Below are 19,469 nucleotides of genomic sequence, written 5' to 3'. Positions count from 1 at the left end.
TTCAAGTGTTTATTACGCCATACTCTTTTGTGGAGTTTTCCAAAAGCACTATATGCCTTTGCTAATCTGTTGTCTATCTCTCCATCGATCTTACCATCTGAGGAGATGAGGCTACCGCGGTAATTAAACTGTTGGACTGATTTGAGCTCCGATTGGCCAATGGTGATGTGGGGATGATGGGGGACTTCCTGAGGTGCAGGTTGATGGAGGACCTCTGTCTTCTTTAAGCTGACTTCCAGCCCAAAGAGCTCAGCAGCATCCGCAAAGCAGGATGTTAAACGCTGCAGGGCTGCTTCTGTGTGGGTGACAAGGGCGGCGTCATCAGCATAAAGCAGCTCCCGGATAAGATGGTTTAAGGTCTTGGTGTGGGCCTTCAGGCGCCTTAGATTGAATAGACTTCCATCAGTACGGTATCGAATGTAGATACCGTCCTGATCCTCGAGGTCTGCTGTGGCTCTTTGGAGCATCATGCTAAAGAAGACGGTGAATAGGGTAGGAGCGAGAACGCAGCCTTGTTTCACACCATTCTTAATTAAAAAGGGCTCAGAAAGTGTGTTGCCATATCTGACTTGGCCGTGCTGATCCTCAAGGAGTGAGATGATCATTTTAAGGAACTTGGGGGGACAACCTAAACGTTCCAAAATCTGCCACAGACCTTTTCTGCTCACAGTGTCAAAAGCCTTGGTGAGGTCGACAAAGGTTACATAGAGACCTTTGTTCTGTTCCCTACACTTCTCTTGCAGTTGTCTGAGAACAAATACCATGTCTGTGGTGCTCCTGTTGGCTCTGAAACCACACTGACTTTCAGGAAGGATACCTTCTGCTATAGTGGGTATTAGTCTGTTCAAGAGTATTCTTGCCAGGATTTTGCCAGCAGTGGAGAGCAGAGTAATACCACGATAGTTTGAGCAGTCAGATTTAATTCCTTTCTTCTTATACAAGGTGATGATGACTGCATCACGAAGGTCAGATGGTAGTTCGCCGAGTTCCCAACAGCGCACCATGAACTCATGGAATTTGATGTGGAGTGCAAGGCCCCCATGTTTCCAGATTTCAGGAGGAATTCCATCAATCCCAGCTGCCTTGCCGATTTTCACCTGCTGTATGGCCTTGAGGGTTTCTCCTAAAGTGGGAGCAGTATCCAATTCATACTTTACTGGTTGTTGTGTGATGGACTGAATTGCTGAGTTTTGGACTATGCGGTTGGTACTGAAAAGAGTCTGAAAGTGTTCAGACCATCGATTCAGAATGGAGGTTTTATCTGTCAGAAGTGTTTGACCATCAGCGCTGAGTAGAGGGCTTTGTACCTGGTATGTAGGCCCGTATGCTGTTTTCAAGGCCTCATAGAAACCTTTGTGATCACCTGTATCTGCGCATAATTGAGTTTTTTCAGCTAGATTGGTCCAGCATTTGTTCTGGATGTCACAGAGTTTCTGTTGGAGCTTGCTGCATGCAAGATGAAAGGCTGTTTTTCTTGCGTGACAGGATGGCAGTGCAAGGTGTGCTTGGTGGGCGGTTCTCTTCTTCCTCAACAAGTCTTGGATTTCTTGGTTGTTTTCGTCAAACCAGTCCTTGAGTAATTCGGAGTGCTAAATATCTAAATGCAGATAGTTTCTTAGAATATTACAAAGGTATATCTGTGTTGTATTATACTACTCCAAAGAAATAATTATTTATGCTAAATTTTTAGGAGTATGTCCCATTCATCAAACATAGGAAGCCCTATAATTTTAACTCCTCAAAAACATTTCAGAAAGAATATAACTTTATTATTTGTGTTATGATGACACATTTTCTTTGATCTAAAGATTAACAGAAATAATAAAAACAGTAGCCAAAAAATTTAGAAGAACAGTATTATTCTACAGGATTTTTGAGGCCACTAACAATGTATTGCACCATTTGGGAAAAAATGTTGAGAAAGAAATTCAAGAATACTTTAAAATTTTGGAAATTTATTTTGAAGTTAGGAACTTCTTACTGTTCCAAGCCAGGGGAGGGAGCTATGGTGGTGAATATTCGTACCAGTACGTCATCTGAAAAGGGCACTCCACCAGCTCGGTGTGGGGAGTTGGAGAGAGGGGTTTGCTACAGGTAGGGTCTGCTCTGGGGTCTCAGCTGCTGCTGGTAACTGTCCCTGCCTCACTGGGACAGCAGCAAAGCTGGGAACTTCTGCTGTGCCATGCCATGCCAGGACCAAAGCAGCCCGGGGATTGCCCCCACTCCAGCCTCTGCCATAGTCTCACCACCGTTTGGAGGCTCTGGGGGGAGGGCGTAGAACTGCAGACACTAGTTTGGCATCTCCCTTGTTCTTCTGAGCTGCGTGGTCCAGAGTGAGAGCCCTGCTTTTTGTTTCTTGTTTTGCCTTGAGGTTTGGAGGGAGGGGGAGACTGGGAGTGTTTCTCTCTCTCTGTTGCTGTTTTGAACAATTCTGCTGGTATTGTTAATTTTCACTACTATTTTTGCTTGGTAGTAAACTGTTATTTTTTCCTTGCCTTTTTTTTTGGTGTCTCCCTATATTAGAGGACGAATAAGAACACTGTGTAAATGACCATATAAAGATCTTTCTTATGGTAAAGGTATGGTAAACAGACCAAAAACCTTACCTTTTTTTTTTTTTTAAAGATGATCTGTCATTTAAATCAGGAAGGGGTGCTTTTTGGAAACATATGTTAACTGACTTTAACAGCTGGACTTAGCACAAAGGGAATCCGCTGGAGAATATGCGTGAACTACATCAGAACTTATCACCTGCCGTTTTTGAGAACGCACGCAGGACCACTCTTGAGGAGAAGAGACAACACAGACAGAATCGTGTCTTGTAGAATATACCACCTAAGGAGTCTTTCTGCTGTGCCTTTTGCAACTGGACTTGTCTATCTCTTATCAGCCTTTTTAGCCACCAGCAGGCTTGTAACAAACATGGGTAGAGCCCTTCCCAAATCTTTGTTCGCGAAGCCTCGCCATGATGATGACATCAGAACTGTAACTACTCAAACACAATGATCAGGAATAGCTTAAAGCACTCAAAAATCTTTGCCAGCAGAAAATTTGAGTGTGCAGGTCTTCAAAGCATTCATGACACTATGAGGTAAATATCTACCTGAGCAGACCAAACATCCTTTTGTAGATCCAGTCCTCTGAGTGGAGGGATCTACTAATGGAAAAGTGTAACCCAATGAAGGACCTGTATGGACAGTGGGGTTTGATGGTATGCACCCTTGCTAAGATAAAATATAGATACATTTAGAACTTGTTTAGATACTGGAATCACCTATTGTGCTTTAAAAATATTTCATAAACTTGCTAAGTCAAGAACCAGTTAAGAAATCATCTTTTAGATAGAAGGTTAGACTTCAAATCAAGAGATGTCTGTTCATTTCCTGTAACCACTCTCTAGTGGTTTTGTGTAACTGCATTTTTGTATTTTTGTTTTCTATGTGTTAAATGGGAGCAAAAATTATTTCTGGAATGAGAAAGTTTTAGAGAAGTTTCAAGACATGCAGTTCTGGATGAGGAGAAAAAACCCTGAATGAATAGAAAAGCACTCAGAAAGGGAATGAGAAGAGATATGATCTACTTGCAGAAAAAAAGGAAAATAGGTGCAGAGAAATTAATTTCTTTGTGCAAGTAATATAAAATACTTTATATTTGCCCCTGAAATATTTTTAATGTCAGTCTTTCAGGAAATGCTGGAGGCCTTAAAAAATTATCTGTCTGTATTTAAATTAGGAAGGGAAAAAAAGGGAAAGGATTCATTATCAAAGTAAGAAGGATTTACATTTTCTATTTTTATATCAATATAGCTCCTACATTTAATGGAAACATGGTAGGAATCACAGTGGAAAACTAGGGTTGTACCATGATGATGCATGTTAATGCATATGTATCATCATCATGGCTAGGCTTCATGAACAAAGATTTGGGAAGGGCTCTACACATATTTGCTACAAACGTGCTGATGACTAAAAGGGCCAATGTGAGATAGACAAGTCCAGTTGCAAAAGGCAGAGTAGAAAGGCTCCTTGGATGGTATCAGCAAGACACAATTCTTTCTGCGTTGTCTTTTTTCTTCAAGAGTGATCCTGTGTGCATTCTCAAAGGAAGCAGCAGCGTTATAGATGGTGTGTCTCCAGGCTTCCCGATTGGAGGCCAGAGTAGACCAGTGATGAAGATCAATGTGGACAAGGCTAAGATGTTGTTTCAGGGAGTCCTTGTATTTTCTCTTCAGGACTCCTCTCTTGTGGCAGCCGGTGGCAAGTTCACCATAGAGCACAATCTTGGGGAGGCGGTGATCCTTCATCATGGAGATGTGCCCTGCCTAATGCAGCTGTGTTCTCAGCAACATGGCCTCAATTTTTGTGATTGCTGCTTGTTCTAGAACAGACGTATTAGTCACGTAATCTGACCAGCGGATGTGAAGTTACCTTGAGAACCAAATTTTCCAATTAATAACACTTTGTTTCTGTTAGTTTTTTTGTCCTATTTTTTGTCACCAGAAGAGAGAGCCTAATGAAATTAGTACCTACCAAGAAAGTGTACTGAATGGTTTATAACTGAGCATCTCATGAGCAGTGAGAAACTGGATTTGATCTTACCATGTTCTGTGTACCTTTTCTGAGCTTCTGAGTATTCCTAATTCCTATAGAAATCAAAGGGAACAGAGCATGTTTTCAACATGAGCTAATTGAGACGCAGATTTGTAAGACATTTAGGGAACAAGTAACTCATGCTATAAAGTTAAGTGTTATAATGAAGAGAGATATTTAAAAGCATTCATTAATGAGAAACTAATAATTTCTCTATGGAAAAACATGAAATATTTAACACCATCAAGGGCTGAGCATGGATCACAGTCATTGTATTTAGTGTCAATGAAACAATCAAATTTTAAAACTAAATAAAAACATTCTCTCAGGCACAGCTATAAAAGTAACTGAATAAATACAGCATGAGAAGTAAAGAATTGATTTTTTCAAATCATATTTTGTAACATTGCAGACCCATATTCTCTTAGAAGAATCATAAATATTTTTGTAAGATGCTACAGCATTGCAGTTATAAAGTATGGCATCTTTTTACCTTTTGATTTTATTCCACAAAGAGCTTCTGAAAAATAAAGGGGTAGAAATCACTGAAATTTTCTTCTTTATATAATTCTTATATCTCCTAGAACTTGATAGAAAATAATACTTTTCTTCAGTTGGAAATTCTGATAGTTAAAAGTGTGCTTTTGTTCTGCATGCTAATGAAAAAAAGATTTTTACTGTGTAAAATTCCAGAATACTTAAATGTGGAAACATCAAAGTTAACTTTTAGAAAACACTAAAATACTTCTTTTTGTGAAAATAAAAGTTAAATTACAAAAGCTGGTTTTTTATGGTCTTAAGCAAAGCTTTTCTATATCTCCTTTTTTGACTTTACAGTTTTTGTTTGTTTATTTGTTTTGGATATGAATTTAGTAAGGTGTTCCATTTCCACGTAAGTGGGAAAAGATCAAACTTCTGGTTTTATAACAAAGCATTTGCTTTTCCTGGATGTTCCACAAATACAGGAAGAAACCTAGTCCAATCATTATGACATGAGATTGTGGTAGACATATCAATGATATCTACCAAAAAATACCTGTTTATATACATGGTTTGGCAGCTTCTATCAAGAAACTGGAGAAGATACACTATAGATTTTCGGGTCACGGATATGTTTTGTCAGCAAATCCTAAACTTTGTTTCATAAGTGATATATGTGCTTTCATAAAATGTACACAAATACACAATATAAACATTGAGCTTAGAAATACTACAACACTACAAAATACATTGCCAAATCCAACGAAGAATTTAAGTCTGATATTTAACATGATTAATGATTATGAAGATTAAAAAAGAAAAAAATTAATGGAAATATTTATAAAAAAGTTGTTTATAAGAGAATTTTGTCAATCTCAAGACTGTAAGTAAATGCACACATCAGCATTCTGCAAAAGCTGAGAATAGGAGAAATAAGAATAAATCAAAATTATGTTTACTGTGAGTGAAAAGTAGCAACCAGATTTTGAGCTAACGTGAGAGACCTATATGAAAAGGCTTACATTTTCTGAATTTATCTCCAGCTATCATAAATTAGACTATGTCAGAGCTGTACCAAGAGAAGGAAAAATACGTTTTCTACACCCTGCCTTTCATTTTGAAGATTCTGCAATCTAACCAAGTCCCAGATAAGCCATGTAAGTATATTCAACCTGAATGCTCAGTCCTCAAGTTATGCTCACTTTATTTTTTTTCAATATCTGAATTATAAACTGGGTGACCTGCTGTTGTTGATGGAAGAAATGTGTAATAGTGTTGAACTAAGAGTAAGAAGATGTTTGCATGAACAGCAGGAGAAAAGGAGAAAAGCTGCTGAGATGACAAGTAGCTGTTCCATACACATTTGAATTAGGCATAGTCAGTTCTGTTTTGCCCACTGGTATATGGTGTTAAAACAAGAAGCTGTAGAAGAGAGTGTTGGGCATAAATTGAAACAAACTGACATATCTGTGTTATCCACATCGTCTGATAAGGAGTGGAGAAAGAAGATATGGCCATAAATCACCACCGAGTCATAACAAAATACATAATTTAAAGTGTGCAGAAACTAAAAATAGTGTCCACTGACACCAGAACATGCCACAGTGCATGAAAGGAACAAACGTAGACTCCAGTCTTGTGAATAAAAACTAATCATATGGAGAGAAGATAAATAAGATCTATAACTAGTTAAAACACGAGGAATGATCTTTCTACTTTAGTCATCTGAATGTGCAGGAATGTGAAACTGCTTATTGATGGGTGTGGAACAGTGTATTTCTTGCGATACCTTTGTTCATTACAGAGGCTTTTTGATTACTTGATCTATATATGATTTTCTGCATATTGTGAAGACTGAGTATTAGCCATAATGGCTTTTTGCATAATTTTAGAACATATAAGCAGTCTGTAATTAATGTTATTGGACAAAGCAGATGGCCCAGTAAATGGCTGGTGTGATGAGATCCTCCTAAAGAGATAATTATTGCAGAGTTTTAGAACTATATTAGCATTGTCATTAAACTTGTGAAAGGCAGTGCATTTGTAACAAATTACAATTAAAACAATTGTATCGTAGTTCTCTTTAAACTTTTGAAAGTTTCCAAAAGGTGTGAGCGAGGCTCTATATGAAAAAAGAACTTTTTCATCATAGTATTTGAAATAGGTAGGAGCACTTGCTTGGTAATGTGCAAAAATAGTTATGTTTTCCTTCTTGGCTGACAAGCAGTAGACTGAAGACGAACTTATTACCCTTGTATGGATGGATGCTATTGAGATGAATACTACCTCATTCCTATTACACCATTTCCCCCCTCGTATAAAAATTTCTGTTTAAAACACTAGAGAGAAGAATCTTGAGAAAGTAACATGAAGTTTGGCAAATGAGCCTGGTAGTCAAGATCAGTCTGTCTTCTTGTGAAAAATACTGTTAGGAACTGACTTCTCATCCCAAACTCATACATAATATGCCTGCTATCATGCAAAATTCATCCACATTTGATGTATTTGAACTGAAAAACAGTAGCAACTTTTTTGTGCAGACTATTGTTTGTTCTGGCTATGTAATTTAACTTTGCTGTGGTAGGGAACAGAAGAAAAAACACTCACACCTTGAGCCATGATCTCAGCTGGAAAGCAGGCACTAACAGCTGCGAAACTACTGTGAGATATCCCTCTTGTCAGAGCAATGCCTGACTGAGAAAAAGCTTCTTGACTTTATGTCAGTGCAACATTGAAGCCTAAACTTCCAGCTCTTTGCTCTGAATGAGGTTGTGGAGAATCTTGTCTAAGCAGACTTCTTTACTTAGCTTTTAAACTGTCCCCTTCTGTAATAAAGATGCCTGAGAAGTGAGTGTTTTTTCCCAGCAAAAGCTATGAAAGGGCTAAATGAAGCTATTCAGTTTTACAGCACAATGAAGCAGAGAAGTTACTTTCCATTTTAATACCGGTCTCAGCTTTAAGGTGCTGACCAACAGCCATGGCAACTGCCTAAGGCTCTCCTGAGAGTTGGGTACCTGTTCACATGACCTCCTTAATTGCTCCATCCTAGTGAAAACCATTGTAATTTAATGCTTTTATGGAACATTTCATTGGTTTGGATTGTCAGAAAGGCAGAGTGGGAAATTAGACCATGAGAAGAATAATTAGTTATAAACTTAACTGCACGGTGCAATTATACAAATAGTCAATTAAGTTGTTGAGGGGTTTTGTAACCCAGAAGAGGTTCTAGTTTACTGAAACCAGAAAGAAATATTTTATTATTTTTTTAATCGATAGAACATCCAGGCAAAAATAAAAATTAAATTTTTAATAGTTACTTCATTTCACTTTAACTGAAACATTCAACATTTTAAAACTGGTATGTTTTTCCAAAAAAGCTGTAAGGAATTTCTAAGTGTGACTTACAAGGTAAATATGTTGATTGCTTTTCTGAAATTGCCATTTTTATTCCTTTGGAATATTAAAAACAAACTTGTGTATATATGTGGCTGTGTGTGGGCATGCTTACATACACATATATGTCCCTACTTTTTGAATTATGAAATAAGAGGAAATGTGAAAATCTTGGTCTGAAAATGCAGAACACAGAAGTACAAAAAAAAAATAATCCATTTCTGAAATGGAAAATTTGGACACTTTTGGTTTTCTGAAGTGCACTTATTGAGTCCAGTTGTACCCAAGGTAGTTGTAAGATAATTCCACTGACAGTGGTGTTCTTCTGTCTTTATATTAATGAGAATGAGACAAATTTTGTCTTAGACTTTTTGTCTGAAATTATTAATTTCTAGAACTAAAATTGTTTGAAATTCACTGATCAGAAATTACTGAGAAGTGGCTACTGGACATATTCATTACTATTCATTTGTGTTTGTCTCCTACATTTTCTTGCATTCAGCATGTTTTTGTGGTTTTTATTTTCCTTACTACTTGTGAAAATTTGACTATATTATAGTTTTCCACAATTTGTTAATCCCACGTCCTGTTGTCATAAGAAATGAGCAATCTTTAATACCACCTTCTTACATATTCATATAGGTCATATATGTAATCGAGGTCTGAATTTATACAAACAGCTACTGTCAGGAAGTAAATTTTGTAAATATTAATGATGTGATACAGTCTGAATACTGATCCCCTGGAACAAAACCAAGTGACTTCTCCTCTGTGGTTTCATTCTTTAGTGTAAATACCATTATCAGCTTGTTTTATGAAGGAATTGAAGTTGAAAAAAACTAGAGTGCATTAGCTAACTTTACAGTCTGGACATATGGTAAGCCATAGGATCATTAACAATAACACATTAGCCCCAATAATGTTTTCTGAAGGCTCACAGGGATTTCATCTGTTGTTGCATATTAAAGATATGCATATTGTTTCCTGTCACCTTACAGATCATACTGAGTCTACAAAAATCACACTTATCCAAGTTTTATTCATCTGGAAACTTACATGGAACAGCTGCACACCATAAGCAGATAATTTCTGTCAAAATGTTCTTGATTTATCTGTTGGAAATATTGTCCCTTCCATGAGGCAAAGGCTGTTCGTTCACTTTGAAACCAGAGAATCTGTGTTCAGATCTAGCTATAGGGTGTTTCCATAAAGAGATTTATTTGTATGAATAGATATCCATGAGTAATATTGGGTTATGAAACTGTTGTCATTCTAAAGAAAAAATGTCAGGATTGACTGAGTGGTTTAACAGTATATGCTACTCTAACCATTAGATCGGGAAACAACTTTGCTATTTGTCTGACTTAACTGGTTTTTCCAATGAGTTAACTCAGCTCCCAGCAGTTTGGCCGTGGTAGCAGAGGCTAGATCAGTTCTGCAAAAGGTTCTGTAGGTTAATGATAAACTCAAATATTTTTCTGATACTTTGAGTTCTGCAGTGCACACACATTCTAAGTATGGTTAAAATCCCTAAAAATGGGTTGCTGAATCTAAGAAAAAACAATGGGAAATAGTTAAACAAGAATGGAATTTATATGAAGAATCACTGTGGGAAAGAAAGACTGAGGTAAGATTAATAAAGGACAGAGAGTACCTATTCCTGCTATAGGATATTCTTTCCTAGGACTGGCCTTTAAATTTCTTCCTACATACTACTTAGTTGTCTAGTTATCTTTATCAACAGCTAGGTAATATATGTGTATACAAGGTTCTCTTTCTGACTGATAGCATGAGGCATTCTTTGTTTTGTCTGTTCCTTCCTACTCACATCCCTCTCCGTCTCCTTCCTGTTCTTTTTTTAAACCAAGATCATGGCTTTCACTAGGTATACAATGTTTTTTTAATATATGCACATAAACCCACACACAAACACACACACATGTTCTTACAAATTATATAGATAACATATAGAAATGTAATTATAATATATAAATAGAGCATACCTTTATATATGTTCACGGTAGTAATAGGTATCAATTGGAAAACTGGACTGGTGGCAAACTGTAACTAATGGGTGGGATGATGGCATTGCATCACAGGCTTCTTAAATCAGCTTCATCACCAAAAAGAGGTGAATGGAAATGCAGTCTGATTCTGAGTATCTCACCATGAGCTGGTCCACAGAGCTAACTTAGTGTCACAGACCTGTTAGCTGAGGTCAGGTGAAAAAAAGAGAAGATGAAAAGAAGCTGTTGTTTGATGCCAATTTGTGCCCCAAAAAAGGCGTGGAGGAACTGCTCAGAGTCAGAATTTTCAGTCTATAAGCAGGAGGTATTTATTTACGACCGGGGAGCAGCCGGGGAGCAGCCAGATCGCCCTGGACAGCCTGCTCCAACGAGAAACTTACAATTTGAGCTTTTTATACACTTTTTGCCAAGCAATTTCATTACATATTATGAATATTCATTACATTGCAACATCTACTTTTAATATTCATAACAGGCGGAGTTGAGGCGGAGTTAGAGGCGTGGTCTCTAATTTGGGGAGAACTTTGGTGGTCGATCCTGTTCTTCATCGTCATGAACTCAGCGTCCTTTCACCATCATCTTCATAAACTTTTGAACCTTCCCTAATTTGGGTAGTTTCCTTGTGCATTTGGCAGGGATTTTCAGTATCTGGCAAGAGTACCTAATTTCTTGGCTTGTCCCTTTTCTTATCTCTCTTTGTTTTCTTCCATATGTCCTTTTTTGTGTGTGCTCGCATTTCTAGTTCTCCCCGTTCATGCCCATGTTCCCTCATGTCAGAGTGTCCTGTATTCCAGTGAATTTATTGCCTCCGCTATTTCTTAATACTAAGTTTTCTATGCCTTGCTCAAAGCTTGTATCTTGTGTTTAACTCTCTCTAATCCTTGTAGTGCTCTACTAAATTCACTTGCCAGGTTTTACCTGGCTTCAGTTTATAGCTAATAAAATTGTTAAATATCTGTCAGTATAACACACAGTAAAAATAAAATTCTGTCAAGGCACTTATGAATTTAAAAGTGCAATTTTAGTTTGAATGCCACTAAACTAGTACTTTCTTTAGAAGCCTGACTTTCTACCATAGGGACTTCCAACTGGTCCTTGTGATCATAAGGTATGAACTGGAGTGTGATATGCGGGGTACAAACTTTCTGGCTAATGAACCATTTCAGATTGTTTCCATACAATCTTCTCTTCACGAATTATTTACCAAAAGCTGAGTTGATACCTGGTATTTTGCCTAGTATCCCCTTTAAATACTTTGGAAAAGTATTTATAAAATGAAATCCTTTAGTGTAAGTTGAAAGTTACTATGCTGAAGAAATTGAAGTTACTAGTACTTAAATAATATAATGAAACATTTTTGAGCATGCAATTTAATTATGTTTAGACAAGCTGATATGAGTGTATATGCACTAGCATCAATTACATCTAAAAACCTACATAAATGGGTGCTGACTGTGAAGATCAAAATACTTATTAGGCAGGACAGTACTCCTCAGTGATTCATTGCACTTCTGAAATCTGCACACAACTTTCCATTAATTTTAATGAAGCCAGAACCAGGTCCTTGTAAAGTGATATAAACAGCCTAATATTCATAATTTCCTGACTCCTAAGAAAGCTATTCTCACCAGGTATTTCACTGGTAACTTGAATACACAGAGATGCTTTCCTACAGCTTGTGAATTAAGAATCACACCAACCTGGGGGATGGTTGTGATAATAAAATCAGGCAGGAATAATAGCGTAATGATATTTGAAAGTTTCAGTCCATCCACCGAAATAGAGTCAGTAATGTTTGTACAAAACCATCTATATTTTGCAAAATATCTTTTAATTAGGTTGCTAACCTAGGAAGTAGAATCTGGCTTCCTAATCACTGTTTCAGACTGAAAGGCTTTCATTTATCATTCAGTCAGACTGAGAACCACAATGTTTATATGAATGTATGACAGGGAGAGTTTCATTCCTGATGCCAAAATCACTGAGCACTAACCTTGTAATACCTTCATTCAGCTTGAATTGTGAAAATGTTTATCTGATTTCCACATATGTTGTCTTTTCCATTATCTAGTCTGGAGAAGAGGAGAATGAGGGAAGACCTTACTTCTCTTTACAACTACCTGAAAGGATATCGTAGTGAGATGGGTGCCAGTCTCTTCTCCTAAGTAACAAGGAACAGGAAAAGACTAAAGGGTGTAAGTAAAGGGTTGTTTTAGGCTGGATATTAAGAAAAATTTCTTCAAGAAAAGAAATTGTCAAAAATTGGAACTGGGTTCCTAGGGAAGTGGTGGAATCACTATCCCTAGTGGTATCTAAAAGACGTGTAGGTGTGGCACTTACGAACATGATTCAAAGGCAGACTTGGCAGTGCTGAGATAATGGTTGGACTCAAGGATCTAAAAGGTCTTTTCCTCATAAATAATTCTATGTTTCTGTGATTTTTCTACCCAGACTAGAGGCTTACATCCTGTCAAGGTACATGGAGGGACTTCTATACTGTACAATAAAAAACGAGCACCACCCTTAGTACTCTGTTTCCCTGAACAGGTGTATGAGCAATTCCCAAGACAAGTACCTACTAATTTGAAGGATTCCCTGCTTCTTGCTTGATGTTCTCTCCTACTGGTTTGATTATCATGGCTTGTCACGTGATATGTATTGTCTCTGGATAGTTGTTGCTTTTCTTCCTCTTAAATCTTACATCTATCATAGGCAGGCTGATCTAATGTTTTGGTGTTACATGTCTGACCACTAGGAGCTGTCATGACTAAAGTAAAAATTTGTAGTCTTGCTTTAGTTGGTTTTGAGACACTTCTCATTTTGGTGACTAGCAAGTTTTACTGCTCCTGGAGGTTGATATAAATATTGAATTAACCTCTTTTAACATCTGTTTCTAATGCCAATACATCTGAATAAAAATATAAAGTCTGCCACAGGGTTTTTTTTGCCTTTTCATCTTCATTTTCACTATCAAATACTGTCTGTCACCATCTTAGTTTAGGCATGCTTGCAGCTATTTTGCACTTATGTAATGAAAAATAAATATGTAGGCCATTGTGAACTGTTTTGTATTGCTCTCTTAAATCTAGATCTAATGAGCTAAACTTTAGTGCTTATATAAGTCACATTAGTTTTACCCAATTTTTTCAGGCCCAGCTCCAATTTCAAAGTTCATAGCATAAGAAGAAAATTACCCTGGGGAAGTTTCTTCCAGTTTGTGAGATAATAGTTGCTCAGTAATTATTATAACTTGTTGACTTGTTTTGAAATTATTTGGTGTCTTACTGCTTACTTGGTGAAAGTAGCTATAAAGTCTTTTTCCAGTAGCAATATTTTGAACTAATAATTTTCATGGATTCAGGAGAAGATTGTGTCAAAGCTTTCATAACAATTAGTGCCACATCCCAAGCTTGTGCATATACAACTGTGGGATTTTGGAATTGGCTGCATTTCGTTAGTGATAGTCATCATTAATGGGTAGAGACTAAATTTGTGAGAGAATGAAAGTTGAAACTAGAGCTAAATGAATTCTAATAGGCCTAAGCAGAACATTATGAAAGAATTCTACAATATGATTAAGAATTACAATTACTTGATTGGTTCTAGGTGTTTGTTTCTTCCCCAGGAAGAAGTATGCAAACCTTTTGTATTTCTGAAGAAAATTTCACTTGAGACTTTACTTTTAATATCAGTATTTTTTCCCAAATATCCATTATAAATTAAAATTATCCATAAGACTCAAATTTTGTAAGGATTTTTGTTTCTTTTTTCAAGATGTTACTGAATCATTGTGCTACAGAAGTGTTTTGTACAAGATGAGACGGAATAGAGCTTTCCTAGTTGAAACATAGCAAGATACAAAATAAGACTTATCAAATGCTGTCTTGTAGTTCCTTAAAACCAAATCACACTCTTTCATGGTGAAACGGTATCTGAAATAGACTTTATGACATTTGTTTTATTTGTTTAAACAGCTTTCTCTTTTATGATACAAGAAATGTTGTCCATCATTGCTTGAGTAGAATGATGGTAAAATCTAGTATAAAATAAAAAAGATAATACGTGATATATTATATGTACTCAAATGTGTGCATCACAGTGTTTTAGTGTTTTCAACTAATAAAATTTGATGTACACTACAAGTACATTAATCTCTGCAGTGCTTTATTTCGTCTTCTAAAAGACAGAGGAGTTTATTCTAAGTTCACAGTAAAAGAAATGGTCACTGAAGTTAATTTTTGTCATTACTGAATGGCCATGAACCTGGGAAAATTGCCACCCACCTGCGACTTCTGAAATTATTTACAATTATGTGTACCAAGAAGTAGTAATATCTATACTGCAAATGTATAAGTAACCATTTCATAGAAATTCTGCTAAGTTAGATTCCAGGGGAACTTGGCATATCCACATGACCCCAAGTTTCTTCTGGTTACAGAGTACTTGTAATGGTCCATTTAATCACAACTTCTAAAACCTTGACATTTTTTGGTGAAGTGGAATACTATAGATCAGCTGAGTGTCAGTAGATCAGGCCAGCAGGAGGCATATATGCTCTGATTGCTTTCCTGCTGTGAAGGTTGTTAGGTCTGAAAGTTTCTGGAATTACTTTGTAACTTTACCAGGTTATTCTTCGAAGCTCTTCACTACCCCTCATTGCCTATTGCTTGCAAAAATCTGTAGTCCAATGTGCAATGAGATTGTCAGATAAAGACTGGCTGACACCATATTCCTTCCTACTCTATAATTTAGTGATATATGTGCTTTATATTGTAAAAAACAACTATAACTTTGTTGTAGCACAGACCACAGGCTGGTAGAGTGGGCTAGCAACTCCAGAATGAAATTTAACAAAGGCAAGTGTACAGTCCTGCACGTGGGACAAATAGCCCAAGTAGTGGATCTGCGTGGCTGGGGAGCTGCCTTGCCAGAAGGGACCTGGGGGTCCTGCTGGGCAATGACCTAAGCAGGAGTCAACAGAGTGCTACTGCAGCAATGAAGGCAAGTCAGACCCTGGTCTGTATAATCACAGGCGCACTGTTAGAGAGGGTAGAGAGGTCATCATTCCACTCATGTCAGTGCTTGTCAGGCTGCACCTGAAGTACTGTGTGCAGTTCTGTTCCCCACAGTTCAAGAAGACAGTGAGACACCAAAGAGGATCCAAAGGAAGGACATAATGATCAAAGATCTGGAGAATTTGTCCTGTGAGGAAAGACTGAAGAGTTCTTCCACCTTGTGAAGAAATGTCTCAAGGGGGACCTCATCCCACTATTCCAGTACTTAAATGGTGTCTACAAAGAAGATGGAGGCTCTCTCTTTGAAAGAGCCACATGGAGATGACAAGGGGCAACAGATACAACTTGCACTGGAAGTGATTTTATCTTGACATGATAAAGAAATTTTTTGCAGTGAGAACAACTATTCACTGGAACAACCTTGCAAAGGGACATGGTAGAATGTCTATCACAGAAGGTTTTCCAGATGTGATTGAACAGGGTGCTATATAATCTTATTTAGATTTTCTTCCCCACGAAATGTTGAACCAGATGATCTTTTGACGTCATTTCCAACCTAGGCTATTCTGGCATTGCTCAAACACATAAAGCCAATTATTAGCTCATGGAGTTGTGTTTGAATCAATGCCTCATTTAGGCTGTTATAGAGGGGTTTGGTAGCTTTGCATAATATAGTCTTCTGATCAGAGGATAGTTTTTTCCTACCAGTGTGGATCTGGGCATCAGAAAACGGCTTCGAATAATGAGGAATATGATATACCAAGTGGTCCCAGACTGCTGATGAACTGATGGAGAAAACAGATCAAGATGAATTCAGAATGACCGAGATATATGCTTCATCCTATGAAGCATGTCTGGTAATAAGAATAAGGGAGAAGGAAAGGCAAAAAGGTTGTTAGACTTTTTGTTCATTTTACTTTCTGAAGTGAGAGTGCCCTGTAGTACAACTGGAAAGATTTTGGGGTATGCCTTTGCTTTTACTTATGGACATCTCTGCAAGTTCGTGGCCATAGTCACAATCCCAGCACAGTGAATCTAGGAAGAGTAAGGCATATTTTGAATATAATTTACTTTAAATAGTTGTGGGAATATCAAAACAGGCATATGTGTCAGCATCAGTGTATATGTAAGGACTTATGCTACCAGAAGCCATTCTCTTTCACTATATAAATTAAAAAAAAAAAGATACCTGAAATCTTTACTAACTTGAAATCAGGTTTATCTGTTTGTAACTGGCACCATTTCCAAACATGAGTTTCAGCAATACTAACTTATGGTAACCAGTAAATAAGGTATTAAGTGAGCCATGGCTTCATGCCCATGATCAATTACTGAAAAGTTATTGCTTTTCATTAATAGTAAATCAATTTAATACTTTAGGCTACAGCACTTATTACAAGACAGGTAATGATTTGTGTAGAATCTGACTAGGGTACAAGAGTTGGTGTTTGGCTGGGATTAATTCACATTGGTCATTTCTTCCTGCAGAAAAATCTTAAGTGAACTTGCTTGGGCCTAGAGAATCTACTAATGGGGGATAAAAGCTGATAATAAAAGACAAAAAAAACCCCAAAAGACATCTGGGAGAAATAAAGGACTCAGAATTTGGAAAGAACATAAGAACATCACGGATGCATCACATCCAAGATTAATGCAAGTCCTTGCTTTATTACACTGAGTTTTGTGAACATTCATATTTTCAGCATAATTTCAAGTTTCTCACTCCTGATAGTTATCTTTAATCCTCATCCTTTATAAGAGTGTCTGTAATAGGATTCCTGGAGAAGAGTACCTTCCTCCTATTCTTCAGTCTCCAGTTTGCAACACAGGGGACTTTGAGATTATTATTTCTCAGTGGATTTTTTTTCCATGAGTTTTTCGTCTGGACCTCATATAGACTCCCAGCACCTATCAGAACCTTTGGCAACAACTTTCCCAGGTTTCCTGTTCATTGAATTATTAGTTTCAGTTTTAATTGTTGTTTTTGTTATTGTGTTGAATCTGCTACCTTCCTTTGATTCCTCATAGCTCTTTCATTGTAAAAGATGGGGAGCTACTAATACGTATATCCAGTCAGCTCATGAAAGTCAGATACCATATACTATAATCTATATTCTCTTCACTCTATACCATAATTAACCTCTTTTCCAGACTGAAGAGTCCTGGTCTGCTTAGTAATTTCTTGCACAGAAGCTGAATGATATCTTTGAGCTTTCTTGCCTGAACCTTTTACATATCTGCTGTCACTTCAAATGCCTTTGTCAATTGTATCTGAGATATTTTAATCCATGCACTAATGCTGACAAAACTTTTTTTTTTCATTGCTCAGCCAGTGCTGACCTAGTGATTCTTTGAAATATTGAAGGACTCTTCTTCATGAGATCACATGACATCATTTTTGGAATTTATTCTCTAAACTCATCACATTCCACCTGAATGAAAATGCAACCCTCTGTCAGTTTTTAAAAGGCAAATGCTTTCACTTACTCCAGATCCTGCCTGCCTCACCAACTGTAGTCTTGCTTAAAACATTATCCTACAGTGATTTAAATTAGACTTGTTCCATTGAATTAAGTGTATTTTAGTAGGCCAACTGATTTGAAAATAGACAATGATCTGGGCTTTTATTTGTAACACACTACAAATTTGGTATTTTAAAAGATATAGTATAAATGATGTAATATTAAGACATCTATGTATGGCATTTGTAGCTATGTAAATCAGTCAGTGCTCGAGTAAGTATTGCACTATTGTGTTCTGAGTTTTTATTGGTGAATGAACTTAATCTCAAGATTATTACTGGTGCATTTAACCTCCTGGGTCATAATGGTAATTTGTTGTCTGTGTTACACTGAAAATATCCAACATGAATGAATTAATGAATATTAAAAATGTAATCAATTACTGAAAGAGGGAAACTTTACCTTTAGGAGAGAGTATATTTTACAGAGCAAAATACAGTATGTGGAAAGGATAACTGAACATTGGAGTACAGGAGAAAAGTTTTATTAAAGCCATTAAAGTTCCTTCTCCTCTTACTGCAGTGAAAAGAATCAAAAACACAACTTCCTCTTGTCTAGAAAAAAAAAAAAAGACTGAGAAGCATGCTTGGATCTATGGAATAGAGAGTTGATGGACAGGTAAAAGAGAAGTTGGAAGCTAAAAGAAAAGAATATATTAAGTATCAAGAGACTGCAGGGGAGAGTGTGAAGGACATACTGAAAAGAAAATGTTCCTGCACCAATACTTTGTGGCTGTAACAAAAATAAATATCTGACCTTTAAGGATGAAGAAGTCATATCAAAAATTAGTTTGTTTTGCTTATATGTTTGAAGGATGCAATTATGTATTTCTATTTCCTTAGTTCTCTTAGATGTGTCTGCCTGCCTGAGAAAGTAGCCGTTCTATAATGCAGAATGGCACATAATGAATCACAAAGTGTTAGGAATTTGTCATCTCAAATCACTAAAAGAAAGTATGGAAAAGGTTTTAGAAATTACTATATGCGTGAGTCAGAGGGAAAAGGCAGGAATATGCTCAATTTACAGCTGTGGGATTTTTCACTCTGTTCTTCCTGGAAGGTTGCTGTTCTGTTGTATGAAGCATACCAAGGACCTCGTTTCTTTCTATACTCTTATTATTTAACATCTTTTTTTTTTAAAATGTGTGTCTTACATACCGAGTATGTCAAACCAGTTTTAACTGACTTAATGTCTGCAAAATAAAGCATATGAAACTTAATACGTCCATGAAGGCAAGCATGTATAGGCTTTTGTAAGTGGCACAAATAAACTGATTGACAAGGTTGCCTGAGGGAGCAGTGTCATCTGTGCTAGACTACTCATTCTGCAGTGAACTAAGGGGGAAATTTAAGATTTAATCAGTTTCTGTGAGGAAAAGTTAGATCCTTTTTTTCTCATAACTCATTTTTTTTTAATTTCATCAAAGTGGTTCTTTTCCTTTAG

At 36.8% G+C, this 19,469-nt stretch overlaps 1 long non-coding RNA gene across 1 annotated transcript in view; it reads right to left on the bottom strand.

Moving 5' to 3' along the window:
* Positions 1-19,469, bottom strand: part of LOC135413391 (uncharacterized) — an 89,851-nt gene that overhangs the window by 45,498 nt on the left and 24,884 nt on the right. Inside the window, exon 2 of the long non-coding RNA XR_010430209.1 lies at positions 10,466-10,674. This is a non-coding gene — a long non-coding RNA (uncharacterized LOC135413391). The remainder of the gene's footprint in view (positions 1-10,465; positions 10,675-19,469) is intronic.

This window comes from Pseudopipra pipra, chromosome 4 (assembly GCF_036250125.1).
Source record: "Pseudopipra pipra isolate bDixPip1 chromosome 4, bDixPip1.hap1, whole genome shotgun sequence".
NCBI lineage: Eukaryota > Metazoa > Chordata > Aves > Passeriformes > Pipridae > Pseudopipra > Pseudopipra pipra.
The sequence above is the reverse complement of the archived record's forward strand: the minus strand, read 5'-3'. Positions and strand labels throughout refer to the sequence as shown.